Raw genomic sequence first — 24,611 nt, forward strand, 5'->3', positions numbered from 1 at the left:
GAGGATAGGCTAGCAACACAGGTAAGAGCCTATCAGGAGGAGTCTCTGACGTCAGCAGCACCTCTGTTTCCAAGATGGCAGAGGTCTGGAGCACACTGGAGGAGCTCTGGGCACCTCCCCTGGGAGGTGCAGGTCAGGGGAGTGGTCACTCCCCTTTCCTTTGTCCAGTTTCGCGCCAGAGCAGGGCTGGGGGATCCCTGAACCGGTGTAGACTGGCTTATGCAGAAATGGGCACCATCTGTGCCCATCAAAGCATTTCCAGAGGCTGGGGGAGGCTACTCCTCCCCAGCCCGGACACCTTTTTCCAAAGGGAGAGAGTGTGGCACCCTCTCTTTGAGGAAGTCCTTTGTTCTGCCTTCCTGGGCCAGGCCTGGCTGGACCCCAGGAGGGCAGAAACCTGTCTGAGGGGTTGGCAGCAGCTGCAGTGAAACCCCGGGAAAGGTAGTTTGGCAGTACCCGGGTCTGTGCTAGAGACCCCGGGGATCATGGAATTGTCTCCCCAATGCCAGGATGGCATTGGGGTGACAATTCCATGATCTTAGACATGTTACATGGCCCTGTTCGGAGTTACCATTGTGACGCTATACATAGGTAGTGACCTATGTATAGTGCACACGTGTAATGGTGTCCCCGCACTCACAAAGTCCGGGGAATTTGCCCTGAACAATGTGGGGGCACCTTGGCTAGTGCCAGGGTGCCCACACACTAAGTAACTTAGCACCCAACCTCTACCAGGTAAAGGTTAGACATATAGGTGACTTATAAGTTACTTAAGTGCAGTGGTAAATGGCTGTGAAATAACGTGGACGTTATTTCACTCAGGCTGCAGTGGCAGGCCTGTGTAAGAATTGTCAGAGCTCGCTATGGGTGGCAAAAAAAATGCTGCAGCCCATAGGGATCTCCTGGAACTCCAATACCCTGGGTACCTCAGTACCATATACTAGGGAATTATAAGGGTGTTCCAGTATGCCAATGTGAATTGGTGAAATTGGTCACAAGCCTGTTAGTGACAATTTGTAAAGAGAGAGCATAACCACTGAGGTTCTGGTTAGCAGAGCCACAGTGAGACAGTTAGGCATCACACAGGGAACACATACATATAGGCCACAAACTTATGAGCACTGGGGTCCTGGCTAGCAGGGTCCCAGTGACACATAACAAACACACTGAAAACATAGGGTTTTCACTATGAGCACTGGGCCCTGGCTGGCAGGATCCCAGTGAGACAGTGAAAACATATACTCACACACAGGCCAAAAGTGGGGGTAACAAGGCTAGAAAGAGGCTACTTTCTCACAATTCTCTCCAGTTTTCTGGTCTTATTCCATGCCTACATCTGTCAAATGCACCTCACATATTGCGCCTAGGCACCCTTCCATCTCATATTGTACACCGGGGACAACCTAAAGTTTCACATATTACCCCTAGCCACCACACAGTCTCACATATTACATCGGTGACATCGTACGGCCTCTCATATTACACCAGGGAACCCTGCTGTCTCACATATTATACCTAGGCACATACGGTCTCACATATTACACTGGGGACATCTTCGGCACCCATCAGTCTCACATATTATACCTTGGCAAACTTCAGTCTTGCATATTACACTTAGGGACCATAGAGGCTCATATATTGCACAAAGGAGGATGACATGTTTAATGAATGTAGTTGCATCAATTTTAAAGCTAAAGTCCCGTCTCTCCCCAATCAGAGGATTTATCAGAGCCAGTAGCTAGAATTAAATATTAACAACTGCGAGTGTTTTTGTCTTAGACTACAAAGAAAGCTAAGGACTATCGAATTTTGGCCCTCTTTGTTTGGCGCATGCCCGGTCACAAAGGTGAATCAGATCAGCTTCATTTAGGACAAATTTGTTTCCAGTTTAATGCGGTAGCAAATTCTTGCATCTGTCACCTCACACTATTACGAAATATTGTGCCTTTACTTCTAGCAATGCGTCGGGCAACTGAGGCCTTTCTCATGACATTGGAACAACTGGATTATGGCAGCTGCATTTATTTAGGCATGACCTGAGGAAGTGTCTGCAACTTATTCAGAAAGTGGTGGGCCGTGTACAGACGAGAGCTGGAAGAGATTCCAGTACTGGTTCACCTCCATTACCTCTGTGCGGCCAAGTACATCGTATAAGGCCTGGTGCACAGCGTGCATTTATATATCAGACTGCAGCTACTATCGTGGCTTCAAAGAATTGTTACCTTGTCCACAAAAGTCATGAGTGCTTTGCTGTGAAGGGTGATGGCTGCTGCAACCAGTTTCCATAGAGATGGCTGACGCAGGTTATGACCATAGGGGTGCCCCGGACGTGATATGATGCACAGTGGTGCACAGCCTTTGATTAGAAGAAGTGTTGAAGGCCAAGCTGTAGGCCAGAGGCAAGCAGGCAAAGCAGGGGAGTAGGTGCTGATGCCAGATACAAGTGTGAAGGAGTGCAGAAGGAAGCGAGGTAGGCACATGTGTGCGAGGGCGGCCCATATGGTCCGTTTGTGGCACAAAGAGCAAGAAGCTCAGCTAGGTTGGAGGATTATATCACCTTACGCACGAAGTTTGGGATCAGTACGCAGTTCTCCAGAGTCGCAGAGACTTTCATTGGAGAAGAAAATTATTTGGGAACTGCCAGGTCTTAATGGCATTGTGGGGTGCCAGATAAGATGTTCGTGAATATTCCTGTTGCGAGCTGGATTGGAGTCACAGTTCTACACTTTGGATCAAAATGCCGGTCTTCAACAGATCTTAGCTTTGACTTTTTCCATCCAGAATTCAAGTCTACTTTGGAGGAAGGTGTGACCAATGATGCCTACGATGTTGTGTTGTATACAAAAAACAGGGGCTTAATAAAGATACTCCTGGAAACTGGAAGCAAACACAAAGCATGATGTGCTAGTCTTATGTTATGACTATATGGAGGTAGTCGCACTGATAGGTTTAGGCCCTGCTGGAGTGTGAGCAGGAGATATTCCAGTGCTCCAAGGAAAGGCTCTTTCAGTCTAGTTCAGATGTGAAAGCACTAATGCACTGTGGTCTGAGGCACTGAGGAAAAAAACTGGAGTTCGAGGATCAAGTGAGCATCAAATGTGACTCAAAGGCTTATTCAGGGGTGTGGAATTTAATAAAATATCTATTGTCCATGGGACAGGTTGCTTCTTAAATCTACTTGTCCTGTAAAAAAAAAAAACTTGTCCCTTTGGTGCCATGTAGTGCGGCAACAACTTATGGATGCAATCTCATTATGTAAGAGCTCTGATAATAGCCTCTCTGATTATGCCAGGGCTACTACTATAGTATGGCTTGAATACTTGTAATTTCAATCCCTACCATAGCAATTTCCTTATTTTGCCACTTTCCGCAAATCTACATACTTGGGCTGGAGGAAGCAGTAAGCAATAGTTCCAGGGCTGGAATGCCTTTGAGTCTGCAAACCTACTAGCTTGTATGTTTTAAGGATTTTCACCAGCTCCTCTCTAATCATTTTAAATAATGAGAAAGATTGGAAATTTACTCCTGACAATGGCAGAAGTAGAAGTTCTTCCAGGGTTGGGAAAAAAGTGGGTGAACTTGTAAACACTCAATATATTTTCACATGAGCAAATCTACACATGCATATTTGCTTGTGCTAAAATACAGTTCACAAATGTTTTCTATGAGTACAATTTCCTGGTCCCTAATTAGGTCTGGTGTTAAGAAAGACATTTTGTTTATATTAGCCTTCTATTTCTCTCTCTATTGGCTGGCTTTACTGTGAGTGATTGCATTCTGCTCTTCCCCAAAGCGCATATTGACACACAAAGTTTTTTTCAGTGCCAGGAACTACAGTGGCAATCAGTGGCATAACGAAACTGGAGGGGGCCCCCTTGCAAAGAACATGGAGCACACACCCCTCTAGACTCACTCAGGGCGGGTGATGTACTGAAGGGCTACCAGGAGGGGGGCTGCAGGGCCTTTGTTACACCACTGGTGGCGGTTTGGACCAAAAACTTTTTTTTTTCTTTTTGCCAGGGGCAAAGTTTTGGCGCTACTCCTGCAGAGTACATCAATAGTGTCTTAAATGACGCTATTACCCCCTACCCTGCGCCATGGTGCGCTGTATGGGGGCGGAAAAGGACGCAAGAAAGGAGATTCTTAAATATGCCCCTAAGTGTTTCAAAAGCCATGTAAAAAACATGCATTGATGAAACCAAAAGACTCAGATGTCAGATTGGTTGGCTTTGCCAGTGCTTGTTTATTTTCATGCTTCCCATAATCTTGTTTAAGATGGTTATACTGATTTTCCATTAGGAATATTTTTTGGGAAATGCTAGCATGCATCAACACGTTTTTCTAACAGACACTTCAAAGAAATAGCACCTAAAATTTCATAGTAACAAAACGTTTTTGTATCCTACTTACATTTTTTTCTGAACATTTTATTTTGAAAGCAAAGCTTCGGCAAACATTTGCATCTAATCAAAAAACATTCTGGGAGCATTATAAATAGCCTCAAATTGTTAAATGTTTCAAACATGTGTTTTCTTTTCTTTTTTTTCTGGAACCACTGCCAGTAGTGCAGTGTGACCTTAAAACTTTTATGTACACCGCTTACCCTAATAATAAAGGCTTTTAATTAATAAACCATAAATACAAGTTCAAACAGCATTAGTATATGAACACACATTGTCTGAACTGCAGACAGGTCCCTTCTCTGTAAACTGGCAGCCAATGGGTTTGTGCTGCAAGGGGTTGGGCCTACTTGTCCCAAGGACAAAATAAACATGAAAACTTGTTGCCCTTGACCTCAAACAGCATGTCCCGGGCATCGGGCGATAGGAATTTCACATCCCTGTTATTACTGAAAATGCAGAGGTAAGCATGGGACCCAGTTATGCAGACCACTAGTTCTTAAGTGTTATCATAAGCAGGACCCTCCTCTTCCTTTATCTACAACATACAATGTGATTTTCTGGAACCCAACATCCTCTTCCCTGGGGTGTCAGTCCCTGCTGCACTTAAAGATGAGATATGAAGGTAAATCCTCTTTCGATGCCACCCAACCTTTGAAGGCCATATAGGCAACACATGGAAAAGGAGAACCACCAAAACTTTATGGAAGAAGATAAAGACCGGCCCATCACCACCCATTCTCTGTCATTGTTTAATTAAGAGTGTCTTTTAAGTGGATGCTTCAGAAAGCTGATACACTGAAAGTGATGCTAACTGGGATGGTGTATAAACACTGAACAATATACTCTTCTCTTGACAGTAAAAATGCAAACTCAATTATATATGACTGCTTCTCCCATGAACCAACATCCTCTTCTCAGAACTTCCAAAGTTTAAAGTCTATAGGACATATGACTGTTCTGGGGAAAACAGAAGTGCAAGGTTTTGATCAAGTGGCCAGTGATTTTGTTTTCCGCAGGTGAAGTATTGCGGGGTTCCCATTTTTCGCCCTTTGGCGAATTCGTTAGTTTTGGCCCATGTAGATTGATTATACACATAGCTAAATAATGATATCCCACATAATACACTTGCATTTCCCCTTTAATATTTTTAGGCACAGAGAGATTGATTGACTTGCTCAGAATCCCAATATTTTAATTTGAGAACCCTGGCCCACATTATAACCCAGGTCCTTATGCTCCAGATTCAACAGCTAGGCCACCAGAACTTCCCGAGATGAGGCTTTTGTAGGGGTTTTGCACAATGGCACTGCCGAGAATAACACCAGCTGTGTTTTTTTCATAATAAGTCTCATGCATGAACACGTTGTTAACTGTTTTAATAAGGATAGGTGAGAAGTAAAATGTCACAAGTCACGATTTTCGCTCAGGTTTCTCAAAGGCAAAAACTTTGCGAAGTTGCTAAGATTTCCACAGACTTCGCAAAAGTTGCAAAAAAAAAAAAAAAAGCTTTGCAACCATAATGTTGATGCCAACCTGCAATTTCAAGAAATGCAAGGCGTAGTAGAGGGAGAAGGTACTACAAAATAAATAAATACCATTCTAGCCACTTGTAGGCCCAGTATCTCCATTATATAATGTCTAAGTGTAGAATATCCCTTTTAATAAAACAAGGAGGCACGGAGCTCTAAATCCAAGGTTACAAAACAAACAGGGCAGACAAAGCTGACATTTCCCTTAGCTGGCTCTCTCTGTTGGAATCCTCGTCGTCTTCTACAGATAGAGGGTTTCCCACCCTCCAACTGTATGCTCCCCACGAGAGGCGGAGGGAAGAGGAATAGCAGAGAGGCATACACAAATGACATCATCCCTTCAAACAGCAGACACAAAAAGTCACCAGGTGTTCTCGCTGTCGTGGCTCCAGGCTTGAAAGCTTCGCCAGCAGCCGAAGAAAAGAGGAAAAAAAAACTCATTCTCAGCTTCAGAGCTTGGCGAGGATTTCGACTGCTTTAAAAGGAGACCTCCTGTTTTTTAATTAAATAGAACGGCTTCCCATCTCTCCTGGTGTAAATTCCACTTAACCAGCTTTAAATGGTTTTTACTCGCGTCCGTCGCAACATTTTTGTTTTCGACATCGGGTTACATCTGTGTGTTAAATAAACAAACTGGCTAAATACAAACAGCGAGTCCAAGCAGAATCACGATGCACTGAAATGCAACTGGGATTTTTTCCAAAGCAGTCGAACAGATGCCCAAAAACAAATACGCTTATAAGTGAATGCAGCAGAAACAATTTCTAATTGATCAACAATGCAAATAATCTTTGCAACATAATCTAAATTCACAGTGTTGGATACATTACCCTACCTATGTCATCCCATAGTAAGAACTCAACTTGACATCCATAGTAAAGACATTATTAAAAACCCCCACTCAGGCAGGCTAGTAATTTATTTTCCCATTCTCTCATCCCAACAAAAGAAATGTGAAATAAGCCATCAGGTTTCCCGAACAAACTCTTGCACTTCTTGTATCATGCTCGACTAGTCCACAAAGCTTACCAGAAGGACACACTGACGACACGAACACACCATCTGACATCACCCTACTCCTTCTTGAACTGCATGTCTACATACTTTCTCTGGATCCCCTTCAGAGATACTGATTCACCATGCAATATGGGACACAGGACCAAAAACAAACATTTAGGGCCATATGTACGAAAGCTTTTTCCCATAGACACAGAATGGGTAAAATCCTTTGGTACATCTGGGCCTTAGTCCCTCCACCTACAATCCTGGCCACTCAGTAAGGTCTAAAGACTGCCTTCAGGTCAGCAAGTATCTAAATCCATAAGATATGTGAAGGATTCAGATTCGTCACGCACCATGTTGCCGTCTACTATACTCTCCACGCTTGAGAATCCTAGGCGAAAGGCGTGTTCATTAACAAGGGTCAAATATATGGTTGGTCACAGTCTCACAGTCCAAAGGACCACCTTGTCCTCAAGGAATGCATTTGGTTTCTGCTCTTCAGCTGCCTGAGCTTATACCATGCTCTGAACTTCCCTTTTCTTTATTTCCCTTTGATTCAGACGTTCCTACTTCTCATCGCTCACATGCAGCTTTCTGGTGGCATGGGGTGCTTTACAAATATGTGGGGTAAATGCAATACACAAAAATGAGTTTCAATTTCAATGGCACTCACCATATTCTAGAAACTGTGTGGTGTCATCACCATGTGACAGTATATACATTTTCCGTAACCCAACAAGGAAGAGAAATAGGTAAGAGGCGGCTGGTCTATACCCGTACCATCCGCCACGCCAGGCTACATAACATAAGAAAGACTTTCTGCCCTATGAAGTCCAGAGTCAGAATACGCAGCGACCGCCCACCACCACCTCTTAATTCCCCCCACACCCTTCCCATGGCAAGTGAGAGGAGACAGATTTCTTTAGGGGTAGTTTACACTTATGTGCATGCAGAGAGGAGAGAAATCTCCCATTCTGCCTCAACCAGAAAAATGATCTGGCGCCCAGGAGTGAGGACTGATGCCAGGACGGACCAGTTCCCCCAGACCACTCTTTTTTGGACACCAGTTTCTGATGACTAGTAGTAGGGTTTTTGCTCTCCAGGGGCAGAATGATTGGAAGCAAACTCTCCAATTTGCACTCTTGTGGGGGGGGGGGGGGCAGAACCCTGGTGCCTGGGGGCGAGGGTGCAACCCAATATCAGGATGGCAAAGTCTCACAATTCCATTCCTAACATTTTTTCTTGGGGTGTCTGGTGGGCTTTGTGTTTATTTTGGGGTTAGCAGATAGCGCTACACACCTCAATCTGCCCATCCCGGGGGGGGAGGGGGGGGGAACTAGACCATCACGAAAAAAAAATTAAAAAGTGAACAGATGGTGAACTCCAAATTCTTCACACTCCAGCCGGTGTTTTAGCATCCCCCACATAGAGGGAGTGGTACAGTGATTTGAGTGTTAATCACCAATCAGGCCAGCTAACAGGGCAGGAAGACCACTAGGGAAAAAGTGACAAAAGGAATTGAGCGGGTTGCCGCCCAAGGAATCCTGGCATTAGGACCCACCGCTGGGCCGCAACCAGCCTGTCCGATCCCTGGGTGATGCAGAATTGGGGGTTTACTCCTCTCTGCTAGCCCAAATGTCAAAGCTACACACAAGCATATAATAATTTCCTCTCTCTTGCCAGGGGAAAATGCTGCAGTGTTCTGGTCCTGGGTTGTCTGGCACCCAAGAAAGGTGAACACCCTGGACATTTCTGAAAAATAGAGACCCAGTGGAATTCAGGGCGGTGTGGCCTTCGTGGATCCCAGCATGTTTTTTTTATTTTTATCCAGAATACCAGAATCGAATTCCCTTGCACTTTATCTGGGAGTGGCTACAATATTCATAGGAAAAATATGGCCAAAGTTCTTGCTCTGGGCTTTAAGCCTACCCACAGAAGTGGGGTATCTTTTTGTTTACCAAGAGAAGTGTAGAAATGCTGGTTGGTAGAACTTTTGTTACCCTCCAGATTTAATAACAGAAATGTAATAAAAGACCGATTTCTTCCTAAGTGGCATCTGCAACACATTGTGGGCACGGAAAAGTAGTGAAATCCACGCAGACTACACCACCCTGGACGGCGAGCTTTCAGAAATGTACGAGACTGGTGGGTTTCGTGTGTGCTACCAACCCTGGTCACGAATACGACAAGCTATCCATGTCCTCAAAAATTATTTAAATTGAAAGAAAAAATCTTGGACGTTTCTACATTGAATTTTTGTTGATTTTTTGTCACAGGTTGATGAGCTCACTTATTCAGATAGGTGTAGAAGCACTGGACAGTCTAACATTCGTCTATCCCTGAATATTCTGAACTTTCACTCACAGAAATGTGAGGAAAGTATGTGATTTTAGCTAAGGTTTGCAATTTGAAGGGCGTTATTGGTTAGAAAAGGTAGTAGGATTCATGCAAGCCACAGCACCTTGGACTCTCTGAGTGTTTACTCCTCAAAAATGTCTTGTTTGGGTAAATTACAAATACTCTGATTCCTTAACTCAGATTCTTGAGTAGATTTAGAAAAGTGCATATCTTATCTTCGTACCCATTTTTTATTTATTAGAATTTGCTTTACGAATTGATGTAGGTGGAAACAAATAGAAAATGCACTGTGACCTGCACCTCAGTTAAAGCTCTGTGTCTCACACTTTTTTGGACAACTAATACACATCACATATCTCTTCGACCAGAAGATTCTGACAGACACAACAGTACTGGCCTTCAGTATGAAAAATAACTCGTGAAAATACCATCACCTCATTCTATTTTTTTCGTATTTCCTTTCACTATAGTTTTAATTCCAGCAATTTGTTTGGCAAAACCATGACTGAGCTGCACAAATTATACCGTGCGGAATATAGAATTTGGTCACATTTTCAGAAATATACAGCTATCAGCCTATGGTTTCAAAGACACCATAAAATATGAACTACTGTTCACCACTTCGAAAACTGCAAAAACTCTTTCAGTATCTCAAAGCGGGGAAAAGGACAATCTTCACACAACAAACCTTTTTGTTTACGCTATTTTTACGAACAAAAAAAAAAACACAACACACTTTTCTCCACAGTATATTTATTCCCCATTCCTCGTCCTTCTTCAAAACGAAGGTCTTTCCAGATTTTGGCTATTTTTGGTCCCCTCCAGAGAAAACCACTAACCCTGGATACTTTCGCAATTGCTAACCTCTGGGGACAAAGGATGCAAATTTAACCTTTTTTGGACAAAAGTTATGAAAACTTAAGGCCAGACTGCCCCAAAAATCAAAAACAGGCTCAGCAATCGGGAGGTGGAGGGGGGGTGGATTGGGAGCGCAGGGGATCCTCAAGACTTCAGAGGTTAGGCTATAAAGTCCCAAGGATTTTCAGTCCCCACTTGTTTCAAGACAGAAACAGTACTTCAATCATGTTCTTTTGGAGAAAACAGAACGCTCGTTAACATAAAATGCACTGAGAACAAGTTATAAAATGGAGCCCAAATAGTAATGTAATTACACTGAATAGACATCTACACACAGACAGGCATGTCCAAAGAAGAACCCTACAGCAATATCACTGTAATGGACTCAAGTAACATGTTTCTTTCTCTCTACCTCCTTACACGTGATAAGGTGTTCTTCATTAAGTGCACACATGTCTTCCTGAGCATGGATTACCCCAAGTAAGAATACAAATAAATACTCAGATGGTCTTCCACTGATCCAAAGTTGGAGGTCATAGGACACACAAGAATCTAATAAACAGCCCACAAAGCACACTGGGTCGGCGTCAGCTGTCACAAGTTGCAAAACACATCTTATTTTTATGTCTGGATTTTGCAGAATGATTTCTAAGAATAAATATCTATATTTTACCTACTTGGGTTGCCAGTAGGTAGTTATAGTTAGGACCTAATTTCCATAGGAAGAGCGTTTTTTCTTTTGCCAATAACCTTGGCGCCGCTTAACAAATCATCACAAAGTTTTCAAAACATATACTTTAGTCGGTTCCGCTGCTGTCTTGAACGTTTCAGGGTGATCTCTGAAAAGGGGGCTGACAAAAAGGAAGGGGGGGGGGGGTGCGGAATCCCAAAATGTGTTTTCTTCATGCATTTTCCCCTAGGTATTTTGAACACGATTCCAGCCCAAACCACTTGACGGAATTACACCAAATATGGCAGAAAGATAGCTCTAGGCCCAGAAAGCATGCTTATTGTGATTTGGTGTAAATCTGTTCAGTAGTTTTTGAGATATTAGAGTAGACAAAATATAGATATCTAGGGATGCGCATCCTCTGTGGATCCAACTGTCCCCGTGCTGATATCCGATTGGCTGACAACAGCTCTAAAGGGAAGTGTTGGCAGCCATCTTGGTCCCACAAAAGATTTAAAAGAAAAAAAGAAAGAAAGAAAGAAAGAAAAAAAAAAAAAAAAAGAAAAAAAAAGGGCCAGGTCAGGGATACCCTGAGCCCCTAACCTTGATGCAGGGGTCCCTATGGGACCCACCAGGGCTAAAAAGCATCCAAAAACAAAAAAAAGGAAAAAGCTTTTTCTCTTGTTTGTCTCTGGTTGGGCCAGGCCCAGGGAGCATTGTGGGAGGAAAAAGGAGGGGGTGCATGGTGGCCACCACTTCCACAGGGGCCCCGCCTGCCCATGGACTACTACCTCCTTGGGACAAAACAGTCCTTTTTAATGGGACCCAGGGATCGTCATCAAAAGGGGGCTAAATATGAAATTAATGCGGGGCCTGAGTGTCCCCCCTGCAGCCCCAGGGACCGCCACCTCCCCAAGGTTCAAATAACAAAGATGGGGGGCTGTCAAGGCCCCCCCTGACCCCCCTCATGGAGCTGTACATGGCCCTGGGGACTGCCACACCCCAGGGCCGACTCCTGCAATGTCCTGGGGTGCCGACCTCCGGGACCTAGCTATTTGCTCAGACTTGGCAGGAGCTTTGACAGCTCCCGCAAAGCCAGAGCAAAGACTCCACTTTCAGTAGGCGAGAGCTGTCAAAGTGCTCTTGCCCGCTGGAAGGAGGAGGTTTAATCTCTTTCACGGCCCATAGAAATGCGGGCAGGGAACAAGATGAAACGAGTGCTCTTGCACACAGGTAGCTGCATGTTTAGCTGCCCCCCATTAAGTTGCGGCCAGGCCCTGGGGTCCCCAGGGCCGTTCTGGCCCTAATGCTCATTTCACTGAAATTAAACCTCACCAGGAAGCACTTACAAATGTAAACATAACAAGTGCCCCAGCTGAAGCTCCACTTCTGTAAAAGACAGATGATTTTTAAATCCTGGGTTGGGGAAGACAAAGCAAGTGTGTTTTCTCTGCAATGCCATACTGAAAAATGATCTGAAATCCTTTGTGGAGGTGAATGCATCGTTGATCTATTGAAGTGCAATCTGCATGTGACTGTGACGAGTGGGTTCTTTCTTGTGCTCTCGTGGTGAGAGCAGAGTCCATGGTTCTCCCTTTAAATTGTTACAAGTATGTAAATGTGCAAATCACCGGAATCTCCGCCACCTTAGCCCCGCACCTTTCACATTAGGAGTATGCAAAGGTCCTCCCGCATTATAACAGAATGTACAGCTTACCAAAGGGCCCCCCAGTGTGTTTGATGCCAATTTTGGTGATGCGTTCTTGATGTAGAGGGATATGAGGACAGCTCCACAAGACAAGCATTTACAATGCAATGGGTGTCGCATTTGCTCGAGTTAGAGCTATTAGTGTTGCGAACTCCTAACCGGACTTTTCTTGCCACATAAAACGAAAATGAAAAGTAAGACAGTTTCACATAATTGAGCCGATTAAAAAGTGCCACAACATCAGCTTGAAGCAGCACACAAAAGGAAAAAATAAGTTTGCTCACAGTCAAACGTATCGGCAAAAGTGCAATTGGCCATGTAACAGGGGCAATGTCCAAGGCGGTATCTAAACCACTCGAAGGAGGGAAAAACGTAAAGCATTTACCAATGAACATAAAATATTTTTCCAAGGGCAAGCCCATGAACAAATGATAGTGATGCGCGTGTGGTGTGCGTGGTTTAAAGCCCAGATACATACCAACACGCTGGAAAAACAGTGCTTGCATGCTGTTATGCTCGACCTAAAAAGGAGCACTTATGTCATATAGATAACAGGAAGGACCCTGGTTTGGTGGAGATTTTTGTCTTTGTAGTCTTTTTGGCCTTTCTATAGGAGGATTCACATTATCACATATTTCTAGATAAAGACGCACCAGGAACAATCATATTGCCAAAACGCATTCCAGGTCACTGGTGGCATTTCCTTGTGCTCCATTACGCTGCTGTAGTGTAGAATACGTACTGGACATTTCGCCAAGGAGGCAGAAAGAGCCTCCAACGATTTTCTTAACTTCGGGTTCTTCAAATATTAGAGACAAGATTCCTCACTAATGATGGCGCCACAGCCATGTGCCACCTATCCGAAGTCTCCTCACTGGCTGCTCACCAGAGGAAAAAAAATTAAATTAAAGGTCTTGGCTATTATGCACGAGGGCTTCTACAAAAAAAAGCCAATGACTGGTCCAAAAAGATTATTCAACACTTCACGCATAGACCTAAAAGTTTGTTTCAAAGAAATTAAATAAAACCCTTTTTCCTTCAAGTTCTCAAAAGGTGGGAGACAGGTTTGCTTCAAGGTTTCTCATTGGAATCACTTTGCCTCAATATCTCTAGCACATTCTAACCCGCCTCACCTCCAGGAAGAAGCTGTAGGCAAAGTTTCTTCTTGTGTCTTTGCCTCCCTCAGTATTCTTCACCAGTTTGCACTAGCACCGAAAGGCAACAGCGCGATGTGGCATTTACCAACCCTCAAAAATAAAAAATAAAAGAAACGTATAGTGTTAGACAGCTTTCACACTGATAAAATAGTGACTGTTTGAAGCTAGGAAGCTCGGTGTCACTCAAAAAACTGAGTAAACCGAATGGGCCCAACAGAACTCCCACCGGTCACCTGCATGTTCCACAAAGGTCACATCAGTAGGCCTGACCTTGACAACTTACCTGCACTTTGAATGCTACAGAAGAGAACAGAGGACACCGGTCGTAGTCTGGTACAGATCTTTCCCACTCACCAAACAAGTAGCAAAGTGTTTGGACTGAGGGGCCCTCTAGAGAGGCTACAGAAGGTAGTGATTTCCCAGACGAGGCAGGTGTGTACACCAAGTGCTCCCACAACACTGCTGCCCTTGGTTCACCATTCCTAAAGACCGCAGTTGCGTAGCAACGAAGCACAGATACACACTGACCTTTTGGGTGTTGCATTGAAGGATGCACACATGTGAAAGATTTAATAAATGCGTTAAGTGGCGCTATACGAAAACTGCTTGCCTCGAAGCGCTTCTTGGTAAGATCTGCCATACAGGGAATGTCAAAATGAATGAAGGAATAACCTTGTCTATAACACAGCTCTGAAAACTGTACTAAATTATAAAACCCTATTTCTAGAAGCATCAGATCACCACATTATTCACTATTATATAGCAATGTGGAGTAAATTGAGGTATATGTTCCATTCACAAATTCAGATCAAGGGTTCTACGAGACTATGGTCTTCCTTATTCAACCATAATCGTCTACACAAACCATCCCTCACTGAACAGAACTTAAAAGGCAAGCAGGCTTTCCTACAGAAGTTGTTTAATTAGTTCCATTTGCTGACCGCCAACCATGCGAAAGCACACGACTTTTTATTATGAATTAATCCATGTTGGGCACACACAAGGGTTTCCTTGGGAGCTGTGCGGCGCCACGCTAAGATCCTCACCACTGTCCTTGTATCCAGCTGCAAAGATGCCGATGGGACCGCGTCACGTGGGACACCTTCAACCACACACTGCTTTTTCCCTTAGGTTGCACGTTTCATAGGGGGATCTTTAATCTATTATTTCAAGCAGCGGTCAAAGTGTATTAAAAAACGCGTATGGGAACTGTGATCCCTTGCTAAGAAGGAAAAAAAATATTCTATTTATTGTCGTACACTTTCAGGTAACTGCATATAAAATAGCACACAGACCTTTAAGGAAAATAAATGCAAGTTAAACTAATAAGTGGGAAATGCAGTGTTTGATGTCAGGAAACCTCAATTGCTTACTGAGTTCAGTGCAGATGTATGTATGCGTAACCAAGGCTACAGAATTGAAATCTGGTTGGCGAAGTAGGGGGGGGGGGGGGGGGTAGTGACGTGTGTATTCTAGTGCTACCAGGTCCCAGGTAGTGAGACAAGGCACTGTCAACTTGTAAATTATGTTAAACTCGCATTACACACAGTATAAGTAAGGCTGCTACAAAATGGTCATAAAGATTTAGGTTTAAGATTTAAAAAAAATCTCCCCCAATATAGAGCTTAGTAATAAGCAATTAGACTGTACTCGGTGCATACATTTTTTTTCAAGTGCCCAATAAAAACTAACTTTCCAGAATTATCCCTTATATTACCTCTTTGAAAAATAAAAAATAAATCTTCATCATTATGAAAGCCGAAGTAATCTTAAATTTAAGTCAATGCCTGCTTCCGAGCAACCTTTATATTTGCAGATTAAACAACTGCACACATTTGCATTTCTTTCAGGTAACAGGTGCCCTGGAGAGGCAGGCGGATTGGCTATTCTCTGGTTCCCTCTCCCTTCCTTGTCTCTCCAGCACAGGAGACCACCTCCCACCCCTTCAGTCGAGGCATCTTAACCTTTCTGGGAAGGTTTTATATTAACAACAAGTACGGACATTTTACTCAAATTAAAAATGTATGTGATTGAAATTCCTTTCAGATCCCTCCCGCTTCAACCTATGCTTTCAATATTACAAAGGGAAACGAAAAGTTCCAAATTGTAACGTGTGTGGGCTAACAAAGCAGAACAAGCTAGCGGTGCCGCGCGTGATATGGAGCTGTGCATCTCGCTGTGTCACGGGTGTGTATTTCACTGCTGCTCCTAAGGTTGCAGTCAAGTGCAATATGCAAGCATCAACTTGATTTGTAGTCTCAAATTCCCATGTATGTGCCTACAAGTCCCAGACTGCAAAGTGCTGTTAGCTGTGTAGCCAGACCTGGCTGAAAGGCACCTTCATGACGCGGGCCATGTTAAGAAGCACTCACAAGACCCTGCCATTATTCCTGTAATAGTGCAGACAAGCGCCATGAAGCGGCCAAAGTTGTCGCTACTCACACACACACATAAGTACACAAATCACGCTCGCTGCACCCTTCCATCAGCTGTGTCACTCGCATGGCTCACCCTGCACCTGCTGACCCGAGTACAGCTGTGATAACCTTTTTTAATTGTTCATTTCCTTCGTCCATTGTAAAGAGCGTTCAATGACAAACAAACATATCAGCTGAAACATCTCGCAAGTAAGTAGTGCTCTAAGTCCTCTTCTCAGCATCTTTGCATTCTGGGGCTTGCAGCTTGCTCGAAACATAAATAAATCGCAAAACATTGAAACGAACAAGCGGACATGAAATCTGAGCAAACCACTGGGTAAAGAAGCAGAAATCACATAGAACAGAAAAACACAACACGCACAATAACCCACATGCATTATGTGTGCCCACATGAACATCCACGTGAGAGAGAATATTTTCATTTTACACTTAATGTAGGTGCACAGAAGCAGCAATATTTCGAATAAAAAGAAGAAAAAAAACAGAAACCTGCGATGTTTTGCCACCGGGTGGGGATGAGGTGGGGGGGACACAGCAGCGGCAAAAAAAATAACTCGGGGTATTTAAAACACGTTTATTCCCCGATTACGAACACAGCAGCAACTTCCACATCAAACCCCGAGCTACGGGGAGGACTTTGCCAGCGTGCAACTGGAACAATAAACTGATGCAGCAAAGTGCACAGGACAGATTGCAACAGAGGCGGGGGCACAGACCTTGTTTTCTTGTTTCCTGGGGCTCAGGGATCACAGACAGCACGTTGTCCGGTCCATTCTCGTCCGCTCTCGGGAGCTGCCGCAGAAAAGTTCACCGGCAAACTCCGGCCTCCCTCTGCCCCATTCAGCAGTTTCCCATTCTTTAGCCGCCCCCCTCCTCTCACTCAGGGTGAGAGGCGAGCTGGCTCAGGTTTCAGAGCCTGCCCCTGGAAGCTCGGAGGAAATGACGAAACGCCCCTCACTCTTTCTTATGGTTCAGGATGGCACTGCAGAGGAGGGGGAAGAGGCGACCACCCTTGAGGGCCAGGTTGGAAAACAAAGCACCCCCAGCCCTCTTAGTGTTCCACTAGATCTCGCACCAGCCCATCCAGTTCGGAATTTTCCCGAGAGGACCCGAAGATTGCCGAAAGGGAGGTACTGCAGAATTGCTTAAGGGTGTAAGAATCATGCTGCTGTGCTAAATTATCGCAGAAAAATCCAAAACACAGATTTCGATTTTACATCCCTGCGTGCAGAGAGTGCACACAAACCCCGTTCAGAAGCCTCTGAAGAATGTTAAGGGGTCTGTAAGGTACCACACCGAACCAGAACATAAAAAATAACAATTACAAGGTATTATGAATGTTGGAAGCTGGCCTAGTGTGTGGTGGACACCTATGGTGTTTACACCTTACCCCAGGTCGAGGTAACCCCCATTAGGGATTGAGACAGTGTCACTAAAATATTGTTTCTTCATTTTGTTTCCTCTAGTTTTGTGTGTTTGGTTTAAATGTGCAGGGTTCAGAATCACGTTTTAATTCAGATCTAATTATTTTATACAAGTGCAGATAATCTGGGAATATTAAAATCATATTTCATATTTTGGCAGTGTTTAATTGTTTCACTGATTGGTGAAATGGATAGCTCATACGAATCTTGGCCAATATGTAGTATCACGTATACCCACAGAATGGGAAATGCTCATTAATACACCAACTCCCCTCCCCTTCATTAACGAGCGAGTATCGATAGCAGATCACCTCACAAACACCCCATGCTTTAAACATTCAATGCACAGAATGTTGTCAGGTGCCTGTGAAAAGAATGCTGTCACCATGCACATGGGATAGTTGTGAAATCATCACAATAGACTTTCTACATACCAACACAGTTCATAGCTGCAAGGTATCCCATTGTTAAGTGTGATACTTTCAGCTAATCTTAGCTCTTTTTCCTAACTGCACTTTATTGCTGGAATATTTTGAGCCCATAGATATAATGTTAACAGCAACATCTCAAATCCAGAATATAATGTGATGTCTACTAAAATGCCAAGACTGGCTTAAAGTAAGACATTTGACATGGGAACATTGACAGCTATGAATGTCCACCACGCAACAGCAGCACCACCTTAATGCATAAAGGCAAAGAGTGCAGAAAACAGTGGGGGCCATGCTTAAAGGATCGGGCTACAGGTGCCTTTGAATGCAGGGCCACAAATTAATCTGTTGTATTTCACAATTTTAAAGGTTTCTCAAGGCATTACGCTGTTGGCTGGGTTGATCACCCCTAAACTATTCAGTAATGAGTAAGTAAATGACCTCTGAGCTGTGTCTAGGAATTTGTTTATTTAAGCATTTGAGTATAGCACTTTAACTTTCTTAAATTCATCGATAGTGCTATAAACCAGACAGGTTTCTGACAGAATGAGTGTGAAAGGTAATGGGATGTGAGAGAGGCTAATGAGATGATTGTGAGTGAGAGTACAATGCACACATTTTCTATACTTAAAGCAATTTAACATTAGTCCATTGGCACAATGCCAATAGGAAGACACTCCATTACATCTCCTTTTAATTAAACACGTGCTTTATAACAATCACTGCAAAAAATAACATGTTTTGTAAACACTGGAAAAATATTTTTTGTCAATTTGGGGGTTATCCAGCTGAATACACTGATATGCACTGATTTAAAGAGGTTTGAAAGCACTGAGAAAACACTACAAACAATAAACACTGAAAACAGGACAGTCTAATTATAGCCTATGGCACTGGTGATGGTTTACATGAATTAACCACTACTTTTTACAGAGTATCCCTTCCACAGAACTCCAGCTGAAACCCTGGTAATTTTCTTGGATACGTTTAATCAATTGGAGTGATACACACTTCTTGGTTTGAAAGTGGAGGCTTGAGATGGGGCAGCAGTTTTTTAACATTGCTGAGGCAGGGGGAGGGTTGTGCTTCATAAGGATGGGTTTTAGGTGCACAGCCTTGAGACAGTTTGGAACAACATCATTTTCAAGAGATGAAACAAGGCCTTTGGCTGTGGTGGAAGGGATTGGATCACTGGAGCCATCAGAAACAGCAGCAAGAAGGGTGTCCTCCGACATAAGGCAAGAATGTATCCAAGGAGTGCTCAATTTCATGGTAGAAGGCTGGGTCAGGAAAGGGATGTTAAAAATATCAGCCTGATATAAAATATGTGGTTGGAGACATCAAGTTCCTGTCTGAATTTGTTTGTCAGATCTGTTCATGGAGAGGCTAACTTGAGAGGATACTGAAGTCGTTGCTTTTCATTTTCATTTCCTGAGTTTGAGTCTGGGTGGCAGATGTGCTATGATATATATAGAATGGGCCAAAGAAACAGTGAGACCAGACCAAGGTGAGTGGATCTAGGTTTTGGATGCTGTCTTGTTTAGAAGTGATAGGATTGTTGGTGCTGCTATTGGCATGGGTAGGTTCATTACAGAGTTGAAGAGGATCATTTGCTGAGAGGAATGGAGTTCAGAGTAACCAGGTCAGAGGATTTCTTCCACAATATTTACAAGTCTCTGCATTTTACATGGGTGAAGTCCCAACTCATTTCTTCTTGTTTCCAAAAGAACAAGTTACTTACCTTCGGTAATGCCTTATCTGGTAGAGACTCTATCTAGCTGTAGATTCCTTACCTTAGAATTATCCCCAGGCGTCAGACTGTATCTGCAAACTCTTGAGCAGTACTCCTGCACAACAGTAGGTGGCGTGGTTCGGCTGCGCGTTGGTGACGTCCGTGCCAGAAGTGACATGTGTGATCCATATAGAGGTGACACCCTAGTGGGCTGACATCAGTTTCTTTTCACAACCTTTCCTGGTAAGAAGGGTGGAGCCACGAAGAATGCTGATGAACTGGTATGCATCAGTAAAGGCCTCATAATGGTATCCCTTTCCTGACATCCACTCGCAGTGTGGGGACAAGGGTACATAGGCAACCTGTGGCTAGATAGAGTCTCTACCAGATAAGGCGTTAACAAAGGTATGTGACTTGTTCATCTGATATAGACTTCTTACCCACGATTCCTTATCTTCGAATAGATACCCGAGCAGTATCCTCCCCAGAAGTGGGTCCCCGAATGGATTAAACCAAAAAATGCTGCAGGACTGAACAAGCAAGGTGCCCTTCACAACAGACCTGATTGTCCAGGCAATAGTGCTTGGTGAAAGTGTGTAAATATGACCACGTTGCTGCCTGACAGATATCCAGGTCAGGGACTCTATGAGCTAACGCAGTGGTCGCAGCCTTGGCTCTGGTGGAATGAGTACATAAACCCCCAGGGGATTGCCTTTTGGCCAATGCATAGCAGATTTGATGCCAACCACTATCCATCGTCAGATGGTCCATTTCTGCACAGCCTTTTCTTTCTTTGCTTCAACATACCCAAGGAACAGTTAATCCTTCTTCCGCAACTCTCTAGTATGATCAATGTAGAATGATAACGCTCTTTTTGGGGCCTGACATTGGAGTTTCTCTTTTTTAGAAGTGTGAGGCAAGGCAAAGAAAGTAGGTAAAGTGATACTTTGGCCTACATGGAAAGGAGTCACCACCTTTGGAAGGAAGAAATCACAAGTTCTCAAAACCATTTTGCTGGGTAAAATATCATGATGGGAGGATGCACAGGGAGTGTTTTCAGTTGCCTGACCCCCTGGCTGATGTTATGACCACCCGAAAAGCCATTTTCAAGGCAAATAACCATAGTAAACAGTTATGCAGTGGCTCGAAGGGCGCACACATAAGAAACATTAAGACATATTGAAGTCTCATTGGTGCATAATGAATGGTCTTGGGGGAGACAGGTGTTGTAGTCCCTTGAGGAAACAAGTCATAACAAGTGACTTAAACAAAGAAGGTTGGTCTGGCAACTGCAACAAGGCCTATATAGCCGACCAGTAACCTTTAACAGTGCCCAGAGCAAAGCCCTGCTGGGGCAGAGAAATGACAGTAAAACTTAGGATAAAGTGTTTTGGGCACCAGAAAGTAGCTGGAATAGCAACCACAACCTACTTTTGATTCTGGGACCCTCTTGATGTCTTCTTCGGCCAAAAGAGCCAATAGTTCCTAATGGAGCAAGAAGAGATGGTTCTTCGTCAGGCAGTTGTGAGACAGTGATATGGGTGAGTCAGTTTCCAGAAAGGGGGTAGAGTAGCCCTTCTGGATGATTTCAAGAACCCATTTGCCAGATGTTATGGACTGCTGGGAGTGTCCAAGTTGCTGCCACCCCTGAGAAGGATGAATGCAGAACAAATCAAACATTCACCCCCAGTCACAGATCTGGGTTTAATCCATCAGTTTTTTGCTTGCCATGCCATTCAAGTTTAGACCCAGCCATATGCAAATCAGTCTTCACCCTGTTCCCCATGGGAACAGTCCAGCCCGAACTGCGAGGGCAGGTCTTCCCTGGACCAGAAACAAGCATCCTGGGACCGGTTTCAGGGTATCACCCTTCATCAGCCAGGTGAGCTTGAATCTGGTGGCATAGCAAGCACGGGACCCACGTCTGGGCATACCCTTCCCACTTGGGGCGACAAATGCAAAAACAACAGATGATGGACAGAATGCAGAACAAATCAAACATTCACCCCCAGTCATAGTTCTGGGTTTAATCCATCAGTTTTTTTGCTTTCCATGCTATTCCAGTTTAGATCCAGCCATATACAAATCAGTCTTGACCCTGTTACCCATGGGAACAGTCCAGCCCGAACTGCGAGGCCAGGTCTTCTCTGGACCGGAAACAAGCATGCTGGGACCGGTTTCAGGGTATCACCCTTCATCAGCCAGTTGGCATAGCAAGCACGGGACCCAGGTCTGGGCATACCCTTCCCACTTGGGGCAACAAATGCGAAAACAGCAGATGATGGACGGAATGCAGAACAAATCAAACATTCACCCCCAGTCACAGATCTGGGTTTAATCCATCATTTTTTTTGCTTGCCATGCCATCCCAGTTGAGACCCAGCCATATGCAAATCAGTCTTGACCCTGTTCCCCAGCCAAGCTAGCCTGGCTGATGAAGGGTGAAACCCTGAAACCGGTCCCAGGATGCTTGTTTCCGGTCCAGGGAGAACCTGGCCTGGCAGTTCGGGCTGGACTGTTCCCATGAGGAACAGGGTCAAGACTGATTTGCTTATGGCTGGGTCTAAACTCGGGTGGCATAGTGAGCAAAAGAACAATGGATTAAACCCAGATCTGTGACTCGGGGTGAATGTTTGATTGGTTCTGCATTCCGTCCATCATTTGTGTTTTGCTTTGCTTTTGCTGCCATAAGTGCACCGGGTATGCCCAGACGTGGGTCCAGGGCTCACTATGCCACTGGATTCAAGCTAGCCTGGGTGATGAAGGGTGAAACCCTGAAACCGGTACCAGGATGCTAGTTTCCGGTCCAGGGAGAACCTGGCCTGGCAGTTCGGGCTGGACTGTTCCCATGAAGAACAGGGTCAAGACTGATTTGCATATGGCTGGGTCTAAACTGGGGTGGCATGGTGAGCAAAAGAACAATGGATTAAACCCAGATGCATAGGAGATGCCCTCCTCTGCAGCCACAGTAGGAGGAGAGACCAAGATAGTGTCAGGTGAGGTGTCTTATCCACTGGCATCCACCAGGTCCTCATATCAGTAGTCTTCTGGTTCACCTAGGGGTGATGGAATGTATAGGGGTCCTCCAACCCCTTTCAATCATCTCCCTCCCCAGGCCTATCAAAAGAAAAATTCACAGACTCTGACTTGGAGGGCATGAAATCATATCTAAGAGTTGAAAATGACGATAGGGCTGGTGCCTCTGGGTGAATCTCAACAGAGTCGATTTGCACCAGATCCACGGGGCCCAGCTGGTGTCAAAGGAGGACCAGCCGGCAGGATTAAAGTAGGGGTCCCCCCGATACCCATGGGCCCGAAGGCGCTCCAGAGTGGTCAGGCCATCCAAATGTGAGGTGTATGGCTTCATAGAACTCCTTGTGCAAGGTGGAGGTCGCTCCTGCTGTGAGAAACTGTGTGAGGTGTGGAGTAGACTGAGGCCCAGGCTCCACGAAGGAGCAAGGCCTCAAGTGTTGTTCCTGGGCTTCATCCGATGACTTCAACTGGCAAAGTGAAGTTGAAGAAAGCTTCGACTTCTTTGACTTCTTGCGCTTGTGGGACTTACCCAATACTTTTGACTGGGATGACGATCATCTGGAGCTTCACAGGGCTGTCCGATGTTGAGCGGCGAGTAGCTTCAGGAAACCTTCCCTTAGGGCCTTTGGGTTCACAGCACGGCAGTCCTCAAAGGCCTTGGAGTCACGGTCCTGCTCCAAGAACCACAAACAAACCACCCCCACAGAGTGTGAAACTTGCTTTATTCTTAGGGCAGCACACCTGAAGAAAATATTTTTTCAAAAACATCTCAACAAAAAGTCAAAAAAATGGCACTCAAAAATTGACTGGGGTTAGCTCTCTCTGGATTCGCATGGTTGGTGCAGGAAGGAAAGAAGTGTCAGCTTGCTGAGGTGGTACCTACATAGAAACCGTGCATGTTACTTTTAATGCAGACAACCCTGATGAGCCAAAACGGAACCAAACACCACCACTTACTGGTGCGCAGGGGTACTGCTCAATAATTTTCAGATCCAGTCTGATGCCTGGAGTTAATTCTAAGATAAGGAATCTGAGGCTAGAAGCCTGTATCCGATTGTTAATGTTTTTAAATATGTGGTAGTTGCTAGCACTACCTTGCGGCACTGTTGCCCAATAAAAAAGTTTAGCTATTACCTAATTTACTGTGACTTCCTTAAGACACCTCTAAAATTTGAAAGACTGATCCTGTTGTGCTCTGTCTTGTGTGGGAGTTGTGTGTGTGCACCTGCGGTCCAAATGATGTACGTGACGTAAAATGTGGATGTCTGAGTGTTGCAAGAGATGCTTAATACACTCAGTAGTAATTAGGGTGGCAACCACTCTATGGTGGTCATTATGAACATGGTGGTCTGGACCGCCGCGGTGGCGGTCATTACCGCAAACGGCATGGCGGTCTAGACTGCCATATTCTGAACACAGTATTAAACTGGCTGCAGAGCAGCCAGTTCACTACCACCCACCACCAGGCACATTCGACCCGGTGGTGGTGGCTAGACCGGCGGTGGGATTATGATCCCATTTCCACCAGGGATTTTCTGGCTGGAAACCCCGACAGGTAATCCCTGGTGGAAAGCATATGGGTGACTGGAATAACTATTCCTGTCACCTGTATGTGACATGCCAGACCCCCCTTGCCACAACACCTACCCACGGCCCAAAGCCCCTAGATCCTTCCCCACCCGAACCCTGAAAAGCAACCCCCCCAACACTCCACCCCCAAAACCCCATGTAGGGCCCCCAGCTCAACCCTCACCATCCCCCACCCCCCACCCCTACATACAGGTCCCCCCAAGCCCCCACATCCACATGCACCCATTCACCTACATTCACCCACACATACATGCACTCAGACACACATCCCCCCACAC

General features: G+C 44.8%; 1 protein-coding gene and 1 long non-coding RNA gene across 3 annotated transcripts in view; one reads left to right on the plus strand and one right to left on the minus strand.

The window, feature by feature from the left end:
- Positions 1 to 17,090, minus strand: part of PLEKHH1 (pleckstrin homology, MyTH4 and FERM domain containing H1) — a 277,931-nt gene extending 260,841 nt beyond the window's left edge. The window contains exon 1 of one of the 2 annotated variants that reach the window (XM_069208829.1): positions 16,840 to 17,090. The gene's annotated coding sequence lies outside the window, so the exon portion shown is untranslated. The remainder of the gene's footprint in view (positions 1 to 16,839) is intronic. The other variant, XM_069208828.1, reaches the window with a different exon arrangement.
- Positions 17,091 to 17,115: 25 nt separating this feature from the next.
- Positions 17,116 to 24,611, plus strand: part of LOC138260392 (uncharacterized) — a 143,620-nt gene continuing 136,124 nt past the window's right edge. The window contains exon 1 of the long non-coding RNA XR_011198851.1: positions 17,116 to 17,253. This is a non-coding gene — a long non-coding RNA (uncharacterized lncRNA). The remainder of the gene's footprint in view (positions 17,254 to 24,611) is intronic.

Source organism: Pleurodeles waltl, chromosome 9 (assembly GCF_031143425.1).
Source record: "Pleurodeles waltl isolate 20211129_DDA chromosome 9, aPleWal1.hap1.20221129, whole genome shotgun sequence".
Lineage (NCBI taxonomy): Eukaryota > Metazoa > Chordata > Amphibia > Caudata > Salamandridae > Pleurodeles > Pleurodeles waltl.